At 39.8% G+C, this 22581-nt stretch overlaps 1 long non-coding RNA gene across 2 annotated transcripts in view; it reads right to left on the bottom strand.

Annotated features, from left to right (window-relative positions):
* LOC120409860 overlaps window positions 1-21061 on the bottom strand; it is a 108643-nt gene extending 87582 nt beyond the window's left edge. For both annotated transcript variants that reach the window (XR_005601676.1, XR_005601677.1), the window contains exons 1-3: window positions 21009-21061; window positions 16385-16476; window positions 12039-12193 (exon numbers count right to left, since the gene is read on the bottom strand). This is a non-coding gene — a long non-coding RNA (uncharacterized LOC120409860). The remainder of the gene's footprint in view (window positions 1-12038; window positions 12194-16384; window positions 16477-21008) is intronic.
* Between the last annotated feature and the right edge of the window lie 1520 nt (window positions 21062-22581).

Genomic DNA, 22581 nt, shown 5'->3' with positions numbered 1-22581 from the left:
GCCCTCCGCAGCAAAACAGGCCCCATGAATCAGGCACATCATCTCAGCACGGCAGGGCTGTTTACAGAACCGAAATATGTAATTTAATAATACTTCAGGCCAGATTCTCAGCTGATGTGAACATACACAGTCTCACCAAAGTCATTGGATCTATTCTGACCAGCTTTAGGCAAGGAGCTGGCTATCTGTTCATAAGGACTGTGGAAAAGAGCTTTTATTTATACACTATGCAAGGGCAGGAAAATCCCACATTCCCACTGGGTTGTCTCACTGCATGCCAGTTTCTCAGAGCTCTGAGCTAATTTGAGGAAACACAATTAGAGAGAGTGTCATAGCTGCTAAAAGGTCTGTAATTCATCACCTGCAGAACAAGGGTAGTCAACACTGAAAAATGCATGAGCTACTCTGAGTTATTTGAGCCACTGGAGCAGTGGATCACAGCAGCACGTATCCCAGTTCTCTTCCCTTCCTCCCAGGTTAGCAAAACCAGGCTGTGAGCAGAACTCTTTCTCTGCAGAGACTCTGCCTCCTTTATGCATTCTTTGCACAACAGCATGGTTTTTCCAGCAATCTTACAGACACACTTTTAGATCATTTTAACATCAAGGTCAGTACCCTGGAAGGTGACACATGGGCATTTAAAATCCTTGTTCAGGGGATACATTGGACTAGGATCTCCATCTCCCTGATCTGGCAATCCCTAATTCCAGTCTCAGTTCAGAAGCCTAAGTCAATCAAACCAGCAAGCACACTTGGGCTCTTCCTATTAGAATGAGCTCCACAGGGACTAAGGCAAAGCCTGGTGTCTGAACACCAACTTGTTCGCACACACCCTTGATGCTGCTAGTCAGAGTCTGGTCAGAATTGCTGAGACAATGCTGAGAAGCAAATTCAGGCACCTGAGGAACTTTAAAGTGCAAAAACAAGTCCCTCCTCAGATGTCCAAATGTTCCAGATACCGAGTAAAGAGACCTCAGGGTAGCCATTAAGACATAGGTCTCAAAATCCATTTTTGTGATTTTTTAACAACAGAAATTATCAGTTTAGGCCTGAATCATTACATATGTATAGATGCCCAGCTCTGGAAATTTTTATCAGCCTAGATTTGATCTACACGTTGTGTTATATTCCACTAAAGATTTCCACGCACTTTTAACCTGTTGTTTTTTGGTTTTATTGCTAAGCTATCAGTGTGGCACAAAGACTAGATGAAAATAGTTTCTGAGCTAGTACTTCAAAATGAGATAATGCAACATCAGCTGCAATTGTTATAAGAGAGACTTTGTGGAGAAGTTTTAAATGAGAAGAACACCTGTGATATAATAGGTTTTTGTGGTTTGTTTTGTTTAACAATATTGGTCTTTCATACATGAAAACAAGAAGTTTATGCTGTCATCATTTCAGGTGTGTATTCAAAGCAGGGATTACATTTTTAAGCACAATGAGTGGAAACCAAGGAGAAAGTAGGTTGCAGGAAATACTATGTGCTCTAATGCCATCTATTTGGACTTACTGAAATACACAGCAGGCTGTACTGTCAATTAATGGGATCAATGGGATGGTGTGCGCTGGGGCATGCCACATCTGGCAGGCGTTCTAAGGACAATCTGATTCTCTCTCAGCATTGTGTACAGCTCCACACATCTGTTTGTGAAAGTTCAAGGCTCAGTTTATACCGTGATTAAACCCAAAAATATCTTTTCACACATGGCACGCACAAAACACAGTGAAAGAAAGCTTAGGCAATAATCCATGAGAAGAGAGCTAAAAGCAGAAAACCTCACAAATCAACAACAGTCTGCCTGCCCCTATGCAAGTTCCCCCAAGTCCTGGGGATGTGGAGGCAAGAATTTGAAGAGACGATAAAGAGATCTCATATTCCTTGATCACCACAGAAGCAATGACTTTCTCAGATTGGATATACATGACAGTTGATGCCATGATGAGAAAAATGTATCCTGCTTTAAGAAACGTGATTTGTATAGCTGGTGAATGTGAGGTGGCAATTATAAATACTGAGGGATTTGTTTCTTCTGGGGTAAGTTTTGAAGAGCTTTTCAGAGAAACTTCTCACTGCTACATTAATATTTTCACCTTTAGATTCAACTGACCTGACTCTGCTTGAGGTAATAGATGTGAGAGTCACTAGAAACACCACCTGAATCAACGTGGTGGGAAAGTTGAACCTGGTAGCCAATGTCAGGTGTTGGATGAAACAATGTGTACTCAGAAATATTTTTAGTACCTCTTTCAAACCACAGCTTAGCTGATGTTTGAAGTAAAGCTAATGGCACCTTTCTGACATAAGGAAGTATCTATGTTGATGATGCTGCATCTAGTTTTGTCAACACTAATAGCAAAACACGAGAGTTTTACAGGTTGTAAAGATGGTTTTGATTTAACACAGATTTTTCTCTAGTGCTGAGAAAGGTGTTAAAACAGACTTAAGCACTCTCATTTTTAAAGTAGCTATTTTGTGTTAAGCAGTCCCATTTAAATGAAAGTCATAAATTGTGCATGCGCTCCTGCTGGCTATTAGCTTCTAGTTAGTAGATTCTGAATTACCTTCCCAGAGTGAAATGCTTATGTGAGTCACAGTTCATGATATTGCTTATTCAGCTACACCTCTGTAATTCGAGCTAATTGAGTTAAGTAATAGTGTCACAGGACTTTGGTGCAGACAGTTTCTGCTCTGGCTGTAGCTCCTTGTTGTCAATTATCAACTCACACTAATCACTATTACTGTCAAAACTGACATCAGTGTATGGCAGTATTTATCTTACTCCAAAAGGTTCATTTACATGTGGTATCTATTCTCTGCCTTCACACCTTATTCCCATTATTTGAAGTGTTCCCACCTACCCTCCCCCATTCTATCCTTTCCTCTTTCTGTTATTAGCCATAGCCCTCTTTTACGATTATTTTTTTAATTTATAGTATTAATCCCATTATTTTCAGCACTGATCAACAAATGTGGGTTCCCTAGCAGTTCGCTTTCCTCTTCTCTGCCGAATCAATCGTTACCATAATGGGCGTCTTGTTACTCTGACTGCCTGCTCTGCACATTTTTCCAATGAAGGTGCTGGAGAGTCTCAGAAACCCCTCAGCTTTTCTCAGAGAACTGATCCGCTGAACTCCAAAGGACCAGCATCACTGGAAATGAGAGAAAGCAATGGCTGATCATGGCTTTACCTTGCACTACTCTGCTGAAGCTTTCAAATTTACTTGCAGCTGCTGCTGATGATACAGTATTGGAAGAGATTTTACAGCAGCAGTATATTGATGCTATAAATAAGATCAAACAGTATTCCTGTTAATGATGAGGCTTAATAAGGAAGAAGACATAAAAAAATCTTTCAAACCCCTACAGTGTTTCTACAGTTTATTTATTGTCTTACTTCCTACAGCTCTCTTCAATATCTCACTTCTCTTATGATTCTTTGTTATGACTTTGATACACTTAGATATCTGGCTTTCTTCTAGGCCATATTTTATATTGGACTTAGATTACTTCTTCTCATGCTATATGGACAATACTTGTTTTCCCATACCTTCCCTGTTCTTTATTCTTTCCACATCTCTTTTTTTCTGCTTCTGCCTTGCTGCACGTCTCTCCAAAGTTGTATGACGCTGCCTTCTAGTGACTGCTTTACCGGCTCATCTTCCTGTTCATTTCTATTCCCAATCTTCATTCTACTCCTTGCCCACTTTGGATCCTTCCTATACGAGGTCTTTCTGTATCTCATTTAGATTACTTATTTCAGAATACAGTCCCTAAGCACAAGTATAACAACCATAACTTAAACTCCCCCATCATCACGATTTCATATTGGGCAAGAATTTGTCTGGCTGAATTTAGAGAATACAGTTAGTTAGCCCTATTATGCAAAAATACAATCTGAAAAAAAATTAACAGTTACATAAAGATGAAGACAGTCAGGTGTGTCCCCTGGACCATAATTTTCTTCCATCAGAGATACAATGTGTGGCATCGCAGCTCTCTCCTGAACATCTCATTTTCATTTTGCTGAAGGCCATGCCCTAAACCACTACAGTTCATGTTTTTAGATCTGGCTTGCAGCCTACACTCCAGCACACCTTCACAGAAGACAGTATCTTTCTCTCCAGTCTTCCCAGTGGGCTTGGGAGGCTCTACTCACAGCCGAACCATCTGCAGTGCACAAGGAGGGTCTGCTGCTGATAGGATTTTACTGTATGTGCAGAAATTTTGAGGCCTGACCTTTGCACTGGCACCTGGCTGAACTCGTCCTCCTCAGAGCCTCTGCCTGCAGGGCAGGGCAGCACCCGAGAGCCTTCTCTCCTCCCTGCAGCAGCTGGGTAGCCACAGAAGAAGCTACGGCAGTCACAAAGCACTGCAATCCTCCTTCCTGCCTGGGATTTTCTGAAACAAGTACAGCTGAGGTACACACAAAGTATTTCACAGTGTGATGTGAAGTTGGAAAATAAGCCTGCAGTCAGTCATGTCCTGCCTGTACTGAAAACAGCTGCCTGGAACACTCACTGGCCTCCCAGCAGTATTTCTAATTTACCTCTGTACCTCAATAATTCACCAGCACCCCAAGCCCATGCTGCTCCAACAGAGAACCCCCTTTGCCTTACACAGCTTCTGCCAGGCAGCCTGACAGCACAAGTCTGAACTTTCCCCTGCAATAAAGAAGATGCTGCCTATTCACGCACTGCATCAAGCACTTGGCTGTGTGGGTTCCTCCTTAGTGCAACTCCTCAGTTCTTCACAGGGAATTGCTAAAAATAGCATTTTTGTTTCTTGCCTACTGCTTGGTCTTTGGGATTCTATTGTAGTTTTGCAAGAAGTCAGTTTGTGAGAAACACCACTGAGAGACCCTGCTTGAGTTCTCTCTGAGTACTGTGATTTAGAAAGCCTAGACAGAGCTGAAGGACCCAGTGATAAACCATACAGTCCTGGAGACCAGACAGGGTCACCTCTGGACTTTCCTACTAATCAGCACTGGAAGGGGCAAACAACTTACCTTTGATATACTGAAATGCAAGAGTTTTGTGTCAGTTTTCCCCTAATAAAGCAGTGACATTAAACATACCAATATTTTTTTTCTTCCAAAGTGACCCTTATGTATTCAGCATAGCTAAGTGAAAAGGAGGGGAAATAACATGCAACACAGATTGAACAAAGGCTCTGGAGATTTACTGTGCAGCTTCCAGTGTGAAATGTCCTTTAGCAGCAAACCTGGCTTAAAATATCCTCGGTTTTATCACCTTTGCATCTTGGTCCTGCATCTATATCTCACCTAGACTGCCTCCTCCTCATAGAATTAATGCAGCTTTTAGGGGCATACACTGAAATAATCCAGGTTGCAAAACCCCTTGGGATGGGGAGAGGGGTGGGGTGGGAAGGGCAACAAAAAAAACTGATGCAAAAATTTAATTCAGTGACTTTGTTCATCTAGTACCCTTGCTTTTTGGGGAGTCATGACTTGCAATTATTTTAGAAAATGCTTAGTTATTACTGAGGGATTCTGTAGGACGAAGATTGTTGTTGAGACCTGCATTCTGTGCAGACAGGTGAGAGTAGCACAACTCCTGGAAACTTGTATTAGTTTCCCCACCTGCACACAGTAGAAAAGAACAAATTAGGAAAGTCATTGAACTCCAGAGTGGGAAGTGGAGTCAGGTTTAAGTTTTACACTTCAGAAGATCACATTTTTCTTCACCCTGGGGGGAAGAGGTTTTTTTCCCCATGGAAAATGGCCACCGTTCACGTCCAGGCGCATGTGGCTGACAGTGGGGTGCTGCCTCCTAAAATGTCGCAGGATTTCTCCCAGAGCAAAGCTGCCAGCACCTAGGACTCTGGCTGCCCTTGGAGCCCCTCTCACCTGACCCTGAGACACTGGGGGAATGCGCTTTTTTTCCCATGCAAAATGGCCACCATTCATGTCCAGGCGCATGTGGCCAAAAGAGGCACACTGACTGCAAGCCTGCATTTTTTCCATGTATTTGGAAGTCCTGGGATTTCTTTCACTCCCTCACTCACCTTCTTGTAAATAGCTTTGGATTATACACTGTGCCTTCCTGTCTGTTTTCCTTCTCCATTATGAGATATAGAGACACTAGTGAAACTCAGAAGCTCTTTCTCAGAAGAAAATAGCTTGTAGAAGTTTTAAACATGTATGAAATGTTTACCAAGCACCAAGTCATTATCTCTGCAACAAGAGTTCTAAAGGGCAAGACTTTTTTCAAAATATTGCAGAACAGTTTCATATATATTTAATAGCTTTTGGCAATTTGACCAAGTGTCAGATTAATAGGGCCTGTGTTACAAAAATGTTATAGCTATAGAAGAATTTATGTGGTTTTTTAGCCATTTTGAATGTAAAAGATTATGCAATGCAGACCTTTTTTTTCCTTTAATTACTCTTTCCTTCATTACACCTTTACCACAACTTTATATGGCATTAGAAGGATGCTTTATAATTTCATCTGTTTCCTGGCACATACTGAACCTTGAATTACTCAAAATGTCGCTCTTGTAAAAGTGGGGAGGAGAAAAGGGCCTGCTGGAGGTTTTATGAAGATGCAGGCTCACAGGCTAGACACAGGAAAAATAGCACCTGACTGCTAAGATTTCGGCTGCAGGAGCCTGGAGGGAGGCCACGTTGAGGGAAAAAGTGAGACGAGGCAAAAATGCGCAACCTGAGGCAGTGAGTGACAGATGGCAGTGCCAGCCTCGCCCCACGGAACAGGAACAAATATCACCACAAGACTTCCCAGGGACTTGAGGCAGCCACGGCCATGCCCATGCCTGAGGGAAGGGAAGTCTCTGCTTATCAAGACTGCTATCTATTTTGTTTCTCCAGGGTGACCTCCACAACACTGATGGTTCCATCCTAGGCTTGAAACCAGAGTTTTGATACAAAGACATGTATAGTTCAATGACATACCATAAAAGAAGGTAATTTATAAGTCTATAATACAAGAGAGGATTATGGATCACTATACTTCAACAGGAAATTCATGGATATACCTCTCTGACATATCAATTTGGAGCCCATGCCTCTGGATAACTTTTCCCCTCCCTGTTTTTCCTCCAAGCATGGATGTCCTTTAGAGGAAGCTGTAATAAAACTAATTTCTACCATCACCAAGGGCACTGCAGATGAAAAATGAGAATACAAGTTGAAATGAACATAAATATTAGATGCTAAAATATATCACTCTTCAGAATGCAGTAGAGACTGAGAACTGTGCAGCCCTGCATATATTCTGTAGCTTGTGACAAAGTCATTTCTGTTTCTTTCAGGAAGATAAATAGGTCATAGAGTTCAACCACATAATCAGTTAACATGTATAGGGTATAGGAGAGAGTAGCATTTTCTCTTCCTATATCAATCTTTATGGAAACAAATAAAACATAAGAACTTCCAAACCCTGAAATGCCAAATGAGCCACATTGAACTCCATAATCAGAGTTTAGAAACAAAATCAACAAAATTCTGTTACCAAAAAAAAGGAAAGAAAATTAAAGATGAAATTTAAGAGCTTGATTTTTGTAATGATTCAATACCCATAGCATGAAGTGGAGCCTTGTCAAGTTGTTATTTATTACCTGTGGGACTGGAGAGTCTTACAATTGCACTCAAAGCGAAATGATGTCTATCAGGATTTTGTTGCCTTGGATCTAAAAATAAGGCCTATTCTTCATATTAATTTCAATTAACATTTAAGTCTGGCTATGGCACATGTATGGTATTGGGTTCCAAAAAGCCAATTAAAAAAAAAATTGACCTGTGATGTATATTTTTTGCCAAGGAAAATGTATATAAATTATCTGAAAGCTTTTAGTCTATCTTGTAGAACTGCCCATTACAAGTACTCTGTTATGTCTTCTCATAACATGATTTGGAAAAAACAATTAAGAGCTTAAAAAGAACATCTAAACTTACTATTTGACCCATAAATGGATCATATTAATTTCTTATTATTCAAATTTACTTTAATGTTTTCTGTAGTATAGCAGCATACACAAGAGATTAGAATAAAGAAAGTTGGGAATGAGGATACTTATAGCAAAAATTTCCTATTTCCAAACTCACTATAGTATGAAGAATATTCATATACTTTTAATTTGTTTAGGTATAGTTACTCTGGGAGCTGTTGTCATGTAGGAGAAAATACAAGGATAAACATGTTTAGGATGAAGAAGAGAAAATTTGCAGTATCATTTTCTTGGTGATTTATTTCGCTATCAATGGAAATGTCTAGAAAAGGAAAGGGAGCTGAAGATCTGTGCCAGCATCCTCAGAATATCCTAACAAAAAATGTAGGGGGTAGCACACAGATGAGCGGTCATGAAGTTCGGCAAGGGTAGCGATGGGTCTGCCTTGGGGCAGGTTTTCGGGATGTATCTGGATTCAGAAACTCCGTTTTCTGGATGTATCTGGACTTAGAAATAGGGTGAGTGCCCAGGTCCTTAGGTCTCAGTAGTTTCTGTCTGAATCCTTTGGTAATAAATACATTTTAGGAATCTAGCTGTTTGCATGAGGCAACAGCTCTGCCACTCTTTCCTGTGCTTGATAGTACTTCCTTTAATTTGGAAGTAGAGAAGCTTATCAGAGTAAAGAGGATAATTTATGAACAAGACTCATAATGATGTAAAAAAAGGTTCAGATTCAGCCCATAATTATCGTTTTTAATGGGATTGCATGACACATTCAGGTGAAATAGGAGCTTACAAACCTTCACCCAAACTTTGCTCTGCTGCCTTGTGCACCTTTGCTTGTGTAGACGACGGCAGCCTCAGACCCTGTCAGTACAGCAGGCTCTGCCATCTCCAAAATTCTTTAAAAATTAAAAGCCTATTCAACCAGAAATTGAGCAAAAATTTTTTAATCTCTTTAGTCTGTAAAAGCTTTTCTGAACCGAATCATCTAACCCTACTCTCTAAGTAGAATGAGACCCAGAAGGAAAAAGGTGTTTGGGAAGGTCTGGATGAGACCAATTTATACAAAGTAACACTCAGTGTTAAAAGTAGGGATAGTAAATTAGGCTAAAAGGACAATGTGGTAGTGTACAACGACAAATTATGTGACAAAATATAACTATAAATGTGCATAAATTTAGGCATATAGAATAAACCAACCTTAGACCCCTGATATCTCGCTCAAAACTTCATTGGATCAATTAATGGATATTATGTGATCTTTCAGTTTTTAAACCTGTTCTCAGCTGTAACAAGAATGTAAGGGATTTTATTTTTATTTTTTAGATTATTGCATCACAAGAGTTAAATGGAAAAATGGCTCACGAAGAATTCAACCAAATTAAAGAGTACTCTTAAATTGCATTTGAATGGAGGAAATATATTTTATCATAACAAGTTGTTTTCACAACATGTATAGCAAGAAGTTCTTGGAAACATATGCTGCAACAATGGCAGATGTCAAAACCCTTTCATTATTGCTGGTATTTTATAAACAAAAACCAGCAGCTCCCTTGAAATAAAGGAGTATTTAGGACTCATCATTCATCACAGACCCCTCATCAGCCCAGGTGATAACTGAGGTTATCTTTAACTATGTCCAAGGTATAATTACTTGTAAGGTAACAGCGCCTTGCTCTTCAAATAACCTAATAAATGGCAATTTAAATGGGGCTTGGGTGTGGAAAGAGCTCCAGGCACAGCAATGGTGGTCTCTTTGTGGTTCCAGGTAAGGAACAAATGAGTGTGTTCATACCTCTGAATCCCAAGTCTAAGCACCAGTCTCTGAGCTGCAAACCAGATGGGGTTGCAAAACCATGTAGGGAAGCTTTTGAGGAGTTCTGCCACCTGTTTCCTCAGTACCCCCATTGAGCCACACTGCCCTCACCAGGTCACAGCAATTCTCAGGAGGCTGCAGACTCAAATTCATGCTGACACCGAGACGCCCCAGCAGCTGGTTCCTGACAGGAACCCAGCAGCACAGAACATCACAACTGTTTCACCTTGGTTCAATAACAAAGGTGCTATCTATGCTTCCTTCACCCCTCCCCATCACTGCAATAACATGAGGAATTTAGCATTCCTGCGCTACATCCATGGATGATTTTCAGCTCACATTGTCAAAGCAGGAACTCAGCAGCAAGGAAGGCTGTTTGCATAAATGATAATAACAGTAAAATCTAGGTCAAGTTGTACTGCAAATTTTATATAGATATTGCAGGCCCCTCTCACTCAAAAACTGCCAGGGGTCTGGAGTTGTGACTAAGACAACAAAGAGGGTGCAAAGGAAGGTCACTAGCAACCACCATATCTCTGTACAAAAACCAAACTACCAAAAACCCAAAACTGATGTGTGTGAGAGTAGATATCATGAGAGTCATAACTGAATTATAATTGCAGGGAGGAGAAGGGAGAGAGGTCCTCAGGACAGGGGAAAAGTGCATCCAACATGAATACTGGAAAACAAAGTTTTCCTGTTGATGCTGCTCACTTACTATTCACACAGTTTTCCTCCAAGCACCTGAACCTTATCAAGTAAATATTTATCAGTATTGACTGGTAAGTGGCTCTAGATAAGAAGCACCTGAATTTTTGAAGACCAGCCCTTGGACTACATTTTCATATCATTCAATCTCCTTGTAAGAGCAATGAAATGCTGAGACTACACAGGATATCTGTGAGGTCTAAGTTTTGAAAAAGCCCACAGCAAGCTGGCATCTGGGAAATATTATCTTTTGGTAACCCAAGCAGAAGGACACACAGGAAATACATGTTTTTTACAGTTCTCATTCCTAGCTTTGGCTATCAAGACCTCTCAGTTTTGCATAGCTAAGATTTTTACCAAAACTTTAACAAAGAGTGAAAAATAACTATTCATATTCTGCTGTGTGTATAGATATATGCATTTTACTGAAACAGATGCCTGTAGCTTCTTATGCAAGTAATATGCATTAATTTACCACTGTTGGGATTTAAAATAATTTGTGTTCACTCCTATATGGCATGAGGAATAGAAGAATATAACATAACACATTCCTCGTGCCTGCAATGTGTCAGTGCCACTCATTCTCATATACACTAATTGGTTTGTGTACTCCTAAGTTAATCACTGACTTTTTGGAGATGAAAAATCATATATAATTAAAATTTAAATTTCTATATTTGTTTCTTATTTTTATTATCTATATATTTAGGATATTCACCTACCATATGTTACAGAGCTTTATTATTTCAATTGTAAAAAAACCCAACTTTACATTTACAATCTGCTCCTAAAATAATCACCATTGTTCTGCTCATGAGACTCACCAGGTTGCAAAGGAAATACAACAGAAGGGAAATAAATTGATTATTATATTCAGGGCCACAAACAAAATAAGAAGTTCTTTAGAAGAAAGTAATTTGGCTGTTTTTTTTAAAGTTCCACTCAACTTTTCTTCACAGGAGCATCCTGAAAAATGTACAGGTTCACTGCATTTCAGAAACCCACTAGTTTTCTAACCAAACACATTAGACAAGGCAAACACACACATACATTATTATTTACAATCCAGCATTCTTGAAAGCATCAATCTTGATGAGTCCTTCACTCTGCTCTTTGTATCTTGGTAATAATAGTTCATCAACAGAAGAGTTACCAATATAAATAAATCAGACAGAAAACAAATGAGCCTAGAAAGAGGCTCTGCCCTCTTCATCTTGAATCTGTGAGAGATGAGTGATAGAGAGCTGGGTACAATGAAAGATTTAGCATTGCAAAGAGGGGCTACAGGGACCACTTGCCCCTCAGTCAGAAACTGCAATTCAAAACCAGACAACTTCAACCTGTAGGGACCTGTTCTCCCCTTCACTGAGAATCCCCCAAGCACTGGGGCTCACACCTCTACAGGCACATTTGCTGCTGCTGCTGCTCTCCTCAAACACAGCAGTGAACCCTGCTCAGTCCTTCATCACCAAAGCATGAAAAAACATGTTCTGGTGGTATCCTTTAGGCTCTGGACCCCAGCTGGATAAAAAGGGCCTCTCTGCAACACGGAGTGAAGCTCCAAACCAACAGAGTACTTACCCACCACTGACCAGGTTTTTCCTCATCCCCTCCATAGCAGATCTCCCAGTTGGAAGTTCAGCTGCTTTGAATTCAACTCTTTTTCCTGCCCCTCCCACACTTTCTTCAGGAAGCTGAGGCACTCAGCATGTGATGCTTCCCTCAGAGGCCAGAACCTGAAAATTTAAATGTTGAAGTTGAGGGGCTTTTTTTTAATCCTTAAAACAAAACCTCACAACGGAGGCAATTTCCAAACTCCTAATAGAATCTTTTATTAATATCTTTTTTTTTATATTACCTTCTTTTATCTCAGTTATTTCAAGCCACTTTTTTGCTGAAAGCTTTTGGAATAATTAGTTTTTAGGGAGAGAGACACTTAAAGTACTTTTTTAATAGCAACATTTTTTTCAAGTATTTTCTGCTCACCTGCCTCCAGTTCTAAGTGTCGTTCTGAGCAAAAAATAGAAGGACAAAATGGGATCCATTCCTAATTTGATTTAGGTAATAAATCATTTTAGCACAGTTAAACAGTAAGAATGTGCAGAGGGATAAAGGCAGCACAGAAAAAAGGTGCACATCAGAATCTTATTCCCAGTCCTTCCATGTCTTGTGTTTCAGGATTTGTGCATGGCTGCAGCACACAGAGAAATCACTTGGACTGGTAGCACCTTCTCTGAGCACAGCAGTCACAGAAGTAGCAGTGTCATTGGCAGGACAGGAGAGACACATGGCCAAGGACTGGACTGAAGCTGAAAAGTGAACTTGTGCCCTTGGTAGAGCAAGGTGTGATTTCCCAGAGGAAAAGGAATGAAGCATCATAAAAATAACAGTTTCATGAGGGATCCTCAAACTCAGGAAAAAAATTATTGGCAAGATAAAAAAAAGATTGAAAAAAGGATTGAAAATACACCTGTGGCAAGAGAACTAATTTTGAATCCATTACATAACAATGGATGGAGCCCTGTTACCTGGCTGGTTTTGAAGCAAATACAGCACAATTTTACCTGCTGCTCTAAGCTCTACCCTCTCGCAGGAGTCACATGGCTTTGCTTGTCCTTCAGGCAGAAAACAGTCTGCATAATATTCAGAGATCAGACGCTGCTGAAATCTGATGAATTAATGGTTTAATTCTGCCAAACTACCCTTGAAGAGACTTTCATTTCATGGAGGAATTTAAAAGGGGCTTGCTCCTTTTGAAATATTTTGTTTGGTTAAGAAAAAAGCACTTTCAAACATCCTTTGCTGTACCAGGGCACTTAGCAACTTCTCCAGTGGGTCTTTACCCTCTGTCTAGAAATAATACAGCTTTCAAACTTTAATGCTTTTATTTTGTTTGTGTTGAATTTTTGGCTTTCTTTGAGCACTGTTGTATGCTGTAATAACACTCATTTTGAACTGTTATTGAAGTTCATTATGGACATGCACACAGTGTTGTCTCTTGTTTTCCTTAGAGCAAACTAAAATATTTTAAATTAATTTCAATTGAAATATTTATTTTCACTCTTCAAGGGAAAATAAACCAAATTGATTTGTTTTGGGGTGCAGTATAAGTCTGAATCATGGTGTCATGTTTTAACTTGAGGGAATGGCATGAAGCCGTATCAGGGTGGGTTGAGGGTGGATATTAGGAAAAGGCTTTTCACCCAGAGGGTTGTTTGGGCACTGGAACAGGCTCCTTGGGGAAGTGGTCACAGCACCAGCCTGACAGAGTTCAAGAAGGATTTGGACAATGCACTCAGGCACCTGGGATCATTCTTGGAGATCCTGTGCAGAGCCAGGAGTTGGACTCGACGATCCTTGTGGGTCCCTTCCAGCACAGGATATTCTATGATTCTATAATAACCCCAACTGGCAACTAAATTCACTCCCTCCCTCCACAGTGGGACCGGGGAGAGAATCAGGAAAGTAACCCTGAGAAAACTCATGGGTTGAGAAAAAGACTGGTTAGCAGGTAAAGCAAAGGCCATGCACAGAAGCAAAGCAGAACAAGGCATTCACTCAGCACATCCCATGGGCAGGCAGGTGCTCAGCCCTCCCAGGAAAGCAGGGCTCCATCACATGGAAAGGTTACTCGGGAAGACAAACACCATCACTCCAGTTAGCCTTCATGCTAAGAAGATGTATTACAATGTCCAGGCACATTTAACTTGAAAAGTAGTACTCCAAAGCTTTTTGACAAAGGACTTAATTTATGTCACCGTTTTTCTGCTTCACAGAGAGGTAAATGAGCATACAAATAGTGAGATTGTTAAAAAAACCTAAACCTGAACATGGTCTAGAGCGTGGCCTTTCAGAATACAGGTAATCTGCAGCCTGCAAAGCCATAAAGGCAGCCTGCAAAACTACTTTTCAGAGGTTCTTGTGCTCCTGGACATCAGTACTGCAAGTAGGTATAAACCACAGCACAGTGCTCACCTTGGAACCAGCCCTTACTCAACCAACTTTGAGCATAGCAGCTGAGGAGGAACTGAGAGTAATTTCAAAAACCACAGGTTACTTTTCATGAAGTTCTGTATGCCATGGGGAGAGAGTTAGATGGGACTTGCCAGGCCAAAGCACCAGTTCAATGCTGAGCAGAAGAGTTTTGCCTGACTGACTCAGCAGTCAGAACAGTAGCACAACTACCTTAGACAAATATGGGGCATTTATGCTATTTGCACATACATGCAGCAATCTTACCTGTCAAGATGAATTCAAACTTAACAAGTCCTAACAAACTCAGAGACATGACAGAAATAGCTCATAGCACTACATCAAAATGGAAAATGGGGGCCTGATTTTCCTAGGGTTTGGACAGTTATTAATGCCCTTATACTTTTATATAGTATTTAATACAAGCCCACTATGATCTTAGAGTCAAGCATGATTGATCATTATGCATTATGTGTTAATAATGATTAACTGCAATGATTAATTGCTGCTGTTCAAGTCAGTGACAACCACAGTTGTCATTGTTATGTTAATTTGCAGCACTAAAAATGATGATGAACTAAATTGACTTCATTTACTTTAACATAACCTATACTCTGTTTTAATTATTGTAAAATCTGTTCTAACAGTTCTATAAATACCTTGCTGGAATTCATGTCAAACCCCATTCTCCCCATTCCTATATTATTAGTAGAGCTTGTTTAAGTCTAAGTCAAAATATGTGTCTAAGATAATTTATTCATAACAATATATTATCCTTCGTTTCTATTATTTGGGAGATTGAAAGGAAATACAGTTTAATTCAAAATCCTTGAAAAGACCCAGCTCCAAGAATGACTCATATTACCTGCCTAGATGAGAACTACCCATACTTGCAACCCAGAGAGAGAATGTGACAACTCCTGTAAAAAGGCAGGTGCTACAATAATTGAGCCAGTTACCAAAAACTTGGAAGTTCCCACTCTGGTAGGTGGTCACCATTTGGACAAACAAAATCATGCACCTGTCCTGTGTCTCCTGAAGGATTCAGAAGGTTGTGGGGCATTAAGGAGACATGCACACAGGAGAAGCAGAGTGAACAAGGAAGACTGGTGGTGGGAGGTTAAAGAGTGCTGATCCTGGCAATGCCACCAAACATGGGACAAATGACATAGAATGATGACTTCAGGGATCAGACCACTGTTGTCACTGTTTCCACTGCAGTTTATGCACCATGGTGTGAATCCAGTGTCAGTCAGTAACACCTGAGCAGTGGCTATCACATCTAACATTCACTGTCTTCTGTGAGGCTGAGCAGCTGTCCTCAAACTACTTTGAGATACACTGAGCAATTCCAGTGGCAAGGATAACAGACGAGATCCTGAAGTGCACATCAGGACTGATGTGAACAACAGAAAACATGAAATTTTGCTGGTCCAGCTTGCATAAGTGGCCTATGTAAATAAGGACTTGTACAGCTTGTACTGCACAGAATAAAATAGGGATACTTGAAATGGACAAAAGACTTAATGTTCAACCCCTGCAGCCCTCCTGTGTGTTGGCTTTCTGCCAAGTCCTGTGTTACCTACATCCCTTTCTTGCCAGTTTTCCTTTGGAGAGTGTCAACAGTGAATGAAAGGAAACAAAAACCCTACCCTTTTCTCCGTTGTATCCCTTAATCTGTTTTTCCACAGAATCCCCAGGAACAGCACAAACAACACAGCCAAGAACCCCTCAGAGCTGTGGTAAACTGTCAGGAGAAGCCCAGCCAGTGACCAAACCACAAGCAAACCTGCTACGGTGAAATGGAATTGGCCACACTGTTGACAGGGTTCCCTGTTTTCCTTGTACCATTTAAAACATACATTGAAAAAAAAAAAAGGCATTGCAGTATACAGTGCATATATGATATCTATCTTAAATTCTGAGTGACAGCTTTGTGCTAGAGGCATACTCACCTGGCTGGTCACAAATGCCTTATGTCCATGAGAGATGCAGCATTTCTGAAGAATAAAGAATGGTCCACAAGTTCCCATCTTCATTAAATGAACTGGAAAAGGAAAATTATTGCAATTACAGTGCTGTGAGTACAGAATCTGTGGTTCAGCAGACCGGATACCAGCCCTAAGCACGTATCACCCAATGTTTCTGTCAGACACTCCCTGCAGCGTGGGAAAGATACTCAGTTTATCTGCTGGGTGGGCATTTCCTGGGAGCAGGAGTGGAACACCGATTCAGGCATCATTCCTGCTCTCCTCCAAACCATCTGTCTCCCATGGTCCAAGACCCTATTCCTCAGTCACAGTGGTGGCACTAGAGATGACCCTGGCTGCACTGATGTATCACATATTCCTCCTGGGGTCTGTCATGCCAGCACTCCATCCCACCTTGTCCAGGGACCACTGCAGATCTAGCTTGTGGCTCATCTAATGGGAACAGGGGCAACTCTGAATCCAGGATGGGCGCTCAGCCTGAAGCACAGCCCCACCCTGATCCTTTCCCCTCCTCAGCTCCTAAGCTGAAATATGAGATGGACCTGTTTCCCTGCCCTGCAGGATAGTGAGGGCAAACACGACACTGATGCTGCCCAGCCAGTCAGAGTGGCTGCGTGAGGGCTTGGCTTTGACAGCTGATTACCTCTGGTCAGCCTTTTCTTCCTACATTGAGCTACTTTGCCTTTTTTTCGCCAAATCATACCAATTGCTCTGGCGGGAATGAGAGCTGAGGTCTCTCAAAAACCCAGCACAGAGAAGCAATGAAATTTGGAGATGTAGAACAACCATTAAAAAAAAAAAACAAACCAACCCTCTCAGTGGTTGCAAAATTAGAAAAAACAAAAAAGATTTCTAAATAACATTCAGTAAAAAAACAAGAATGGGTATATTTCCTTCTTTTAGCTTTTGTTTATTATGAGCCTAGAGTTTGGACTGCGGCAACATATCTCATTAGCTAAATTCAAAATAATTAAGGACCATCTGAAGATTCCTTTCGTAATATCTACAAACTGAAAAATAAAATATAATCATAAAACTATAAATAAAAAATATAGGCCCACTAACTATATGTTTCAAAACTATTAAGTGTCTGTCCTTCTGATTTGTACTTAGAGGAGAGACCTATGTTCTGATTTCAATACCCCTAGCTACACTGACTGTAAAAAGCCAGCTTTAATGTTCCATGTACAACTAATCAGAGGTAAAATAAAATAAAAATATTAAGCTATTCACATGCAGTGGAAATCATAACCCACATTCAACATTTGGCTGGTTGCAAAGTGTAGCCTTTATAGATTTCACAGTATTTCCAAATTACAGTCAGTTCAGTGAAGGTCACCAACAAAATCTGAGCATACCACAATTCTCAAGACATTCATTTCTAAAGACATTATTGAAATTTTGATAGCGTTTTTGTAACAAACACTGATCAATAAATTTTAGTGGAGGTCTTATTACATGCATGTAACACAACTGATTATTAGTTTTCAGTAGTAATTGGTAGATTCATAGTCTTTTCCACACTAAGAAAGGCCATGTGGGGTCATATGAAAAAGTGTCAGATGCTTTGTGTAGCCAGGGCTATTAGAGCACACAGTGACCCTTTCAGAATTGGAATACAGAAAATGCAGAAAGTTCTGTTTGCTCTCGAACAGCCCACAGCAATGAGGTCAGGTGCCTGGCCCCAGTGTCAAGCCTACAGCTTACTTCTCAGATTTCTTGATGCCCCAAATTTGGATCTTGCCTTTTAAAGGAACTAATTTTTTGATATTGTGCCTTCAGGGAGAAACTTCTTAGTTCTTGGGTGTAATATCTATAATTTTTGTTTTCCTTAGTCCCCTGCTTTTACCTGCCTTTTTTGCAGGTTTATTTTCTTTTCCTCTTTTCATTTCTAACATGGTGATGGTGCTATTTTTATACAATCACCTGAGCCAAGATAGCTTAGCTCTACAGATTATTAATGTTCAGAGCATCTTTTCTAAAGTGCGCTCAGAGCTATTGACATGCCAAAGCCAAAGTGACGTGCCAAAGTGACTACACTCACACACACACACCCCCCCATACACAGAAATGTAATTTGAAATCATTGCAGATCCCAGGACTCTCATTTACAAAGGACTCTCACTTGCTCTCATTTTCTGCAGTTATAACTTTTCCTCTCAGGCTTTATTAATCAACACTCCCATGGGGATCAAATATCAAAGCCCAACTGCCCTGTCTAAGGCAAACTACCATGTAAATCAGTGGTGTTTGAAGAATAAAACAGGAGGGTTAAGCCAGTCAGATGCCTCAAGATTAGGCCTACTAAATTCAGCAGTGCCAGAAGGACAAAGGTCAACAAGGGGTTTTACATCTCCCTAAGTTTTACAAACCCAGTATTTTATTGTGCTTGAAATGTGAGAAATTGTTTTTAATTTGGCTTCCAAAATCAGCAAGTGTCAATAGTTTGGGAGCTGTGAGCACTGCTATATTTATTATTTATTTCTGCTTCTGTCACTGTAGCTTGTGAGAGCTCAAGTGCTGAGCCATCATTGTGCTGTGCTAAGAGTTGTTTAGACATAAGGAAAAACCAGAGCTCCTGGACACAAGAAAGCCCCATGGTTAACAAATCAAAGTGCTTTTCTGATTTGCCATAATTAGGAGGAAATTCTGCAGGTAAAATGTTCCCTATCTTCCACAGACTTTGTCTCTCTGTTTTGCTCAGTCAGTTCTAATGATAAAAACCTCTTCCTGCACCCAGCAAGGCCTTGGTGCAGCTTCAGCATGTGACACTATGAACAAACAGGGCACAATGGGACACACAAAGGCAGCATCCCCACTGCACAAGCTGGGGGATGTGGCAGCAGCCAGGTCCCAGACTGCTCCTTCTGCTACCCAGAGAACTTTTCCTGAGATTTGTTTGTACTAATGACACTACTGAGGATCCTGAGGATACAAAACACCAATAGCATTACCTTGGTTGCTAAAATGCAGATGGTGGGAAGCATTTCTAGCAGTTCAGAGACTATTAGCAGCTGAAGAATGTTATTGTTTTGCCACCCTGATATTTTTGCCCTCTTAATGATCCCTCCTTTCTAAGAGTTCCTTGAATTTATATTTTCAAAACAGAAGATAGCTGAGAAGTAATAAAATACATTGTCCAGGGCATTTTTAATGTCCAGGAACTCTATTTCCTGATTTCCTAAAGAATGTTCAGACATGTACAATAAATTGCAGTGAATTCTATATATTAAAACATTTAATAATGGACATTAGAGAGTCAAACTATTTCAGAAAGTAGGCACCTAATCCAGTAAGCTTGTTATTGCTTGCATTAGGTTGAAATGAATAACAAACTGTCTGAGGTCTCCTGTGAGCTTTAAAATACAATATTTAAAAGTAATCTCTTCCCTTGGTAGGTATTTAAAATACCATATGACTTCAGAAGTCAGTTTGCAATACTTCATTAAAAAAAAATTTAAATGACTGAAAAAGAAAGGAGAGGCAGTAATGCTTTTATAGTTCTTTGCCATGTTAAACAGTCATCTGTTCCCTGTCTTTAACATTTACAAATGTGCACCGTGACAAGGAGAACAGATTCTCCTCTCTCTGTGTGCATACACATACCCAGGGAAGTGCTATACAGGTAATCCTCCTTCTGTGCCACATCGCAAATTACATATTTATCCCTAAGAGTCAGCCTTTATTTAGTCATCATCCTCTTCTTCCAAGTATTTTCCAAGGTGAAAGTGATTCTTGACATCTGATGACCATTAACATGGTAGTGGCGGTGCTGACTGGCAGAAAACTACAGGCCGGAGGTTTGCAGGGGTCTTGGCAAGCAAAAAGCACCAAAAAGACAGGTTTACCCTATGTTTCCCACTGGCCAAACACTGTTCATCTTGTAGTTTGTATTTTGTCCATATGCATTTTAGAGAGTAGGTGATTAACTCTTTCACTCAAATGTACTTCCCATAATAGAAGGCCAAGATAAAGGATTGTCAAATTAAAATAGAAGAAGTAGACCTGATCTAGTGAAAGGCATCCCTGCCCATGGCAAGCAGATTGGAACCAGATGATCTTTAAGGTCCCTTCCAACCCAAGCTGTTTTTATGATTCTATGAAATCACAGCAAGTCCAATTTCATAAGCTCATGTTTTAAAAATGTTAGGTTACTCTATATGGTAGCATAGAGAATTCTACACTGAGTTTTACCTTCATATCATTACTGGGCTTCAGAATTTCTCAGTATATGACTGTGAATTTCCAGTGAGATGTAAAGGATGCCACTGTTACCACCAGGGAGATGTCAGAAGACAGCCATAGGGAATAGCACATGTATAGAAGTTGCCACACTCCTGAGAGAGCATCAACGTTCCTTCAGTTTCTCTGCTCTTCACCTCAACATCACAGACTGATATTGCAGATTCTCAGGAGCCAGAAACCAATATCCCCAAGACTTTCTAATATTTCATTAGCTTCTAAAACATAGTTAAATTCAAGAAAGAAAAAAAAAAATGTAACGAGATTACCTAATTTGGCAAATTCAAATTAAAACACAAGGAAACTTCCCATAGGAAAAAACAGAAAAAAAGAAAAGAGCACATACCTTGTGTTCTTCAAAGGCAGGGATGGCTGCTTAGCACTGCATCTAATAATCTGTCCTGATGATTGGTAAGGAATATAGTTTATATTTGTTTAACTTCTGAACTAAGAAAAAGCATCTAAATGATATAGTCCTTGGTACACAGCTCTAACATCTGAAGACAGCTGAGTCAATTAAATCAATGGTAAAGATGACGTCTGTAAAGCATTGTATTTCCAGAGGGTAACTAATGGGAAAGGAAATCATTGCCTTTGAATGAAGAGATGGATACGATTCCTCTTAATTACACTTCATTACCCAAGAGTAGTCCTTGTGAGTGATACACAGCAAAACAGTATGCAATCAGTTCAATGTTTTATAAGTAAAAAATCACTGTGGGATATGATGCATGCTAAGAGAACATAGCATTACTGTTATCTTCTCATTTATATTTCATGACTACTGGCCCTTTAAATGATGAGATTTCCTTTCTCCTATGAATGGATGTCCTTTGATAAGGGACTACTTAATTAGTAATCAGTGATAGAAACCATTTTTGGCATTTAGGATACTGCAGTCTTAATCTCAGTCCTTTACAGCTACAGATGAAAGGCGTGCTTGAACAACTGATATTTCCCCTTTATTGGCCAAAACAAGAAGCTGGTCTAAAGGAAAATTTGGATTGACCAAAAATATGACTGCGAGGCAAAGGAAAAAAAATTGTTAAAGATTTATTTATTATTTGGTTAACTAAGAATGAAGCATTTTTTGGATGATTTTTAACAGTGTAGAAAATAAATTGATGAAGATGTAATGAGACAATTTTGAAAATTTAAAAAATGGGGTTTTTTTAAATTTTCTGTACTTTTGTGGGTTTTCCCAATTCTTGTCTGATATAATTTTAGGAACTATATAAGTGTTTTGGTTGACTTTGTGATGTAGTTTGTGAATTAAATCTCAACAGAAAAAATTCTTCCAATGGCAGGAGACATAATGGGAATTTTGCCATCAGACTAATGAGAGAGAGGCTGAGCAGTGTATCTGCTTTGTATCCGTTTTTTGGGAAAAGGCCAGAATTGGGCATCAGGTACTTTATTCATTTGTGGACAGTAAGACCTTTCATGGTTATATTAGAAGAGCAACAGAACCTAGAAAGAAATACTTCAAGTGAAGAGCTCTTTCTGACAGAAGGGCAGGAAGAAAATTACTCTATTGTTGCACTCTTCTAGTACATGATCTCTTATAATTTCTTGTCATGCATGTGGCCATTTTCCGAGCCTGAATGGGTCTGATCTGATTGGGCAACTTTGATATTCTTATAGCCCTAAATGCTTACATTTAGTCATAATTTACTCATGGATTTAGTGCAATCTCAAGGTTATTACTTCAAAGTTCTTTTGTGTTCTGGAAACAACTTTTAAAAAAGATTAGCCCTGTCACTTATGAACATGTTGCAAAACCAAAAATAAACCCAAGGTCCTGATTAAAATATTCCTCTAATTTCAGTGAATATTGAACCAAGTTTCCAAAGAAGTCAGCACATCCAATTTCATTACATGAATTATTTTCTACTACTTTTGATGGATGCATCTGGGGA

The sequence above is a fragment of the Corvus cornix genome, chromosome 4 (genome assembly GCF_000738735.6).
Source record: "Corvus cornix cornix isolate S_Up_H32 chromosome 4, ASM73873v5, whole genome shotgun sequence".
In the NCBI taxonomy this organism is placed as follows: domain Eukaryota; kingdom Metazoa; phylum Chordata; class Aves; order Passeriformes; family Corvidae; genus Corvus; species Corvus cornix.
Note: the sequence above shows the minus strand (reverse complement) of the source record. Positions and strands in the feature narration are given on the sequence as shown.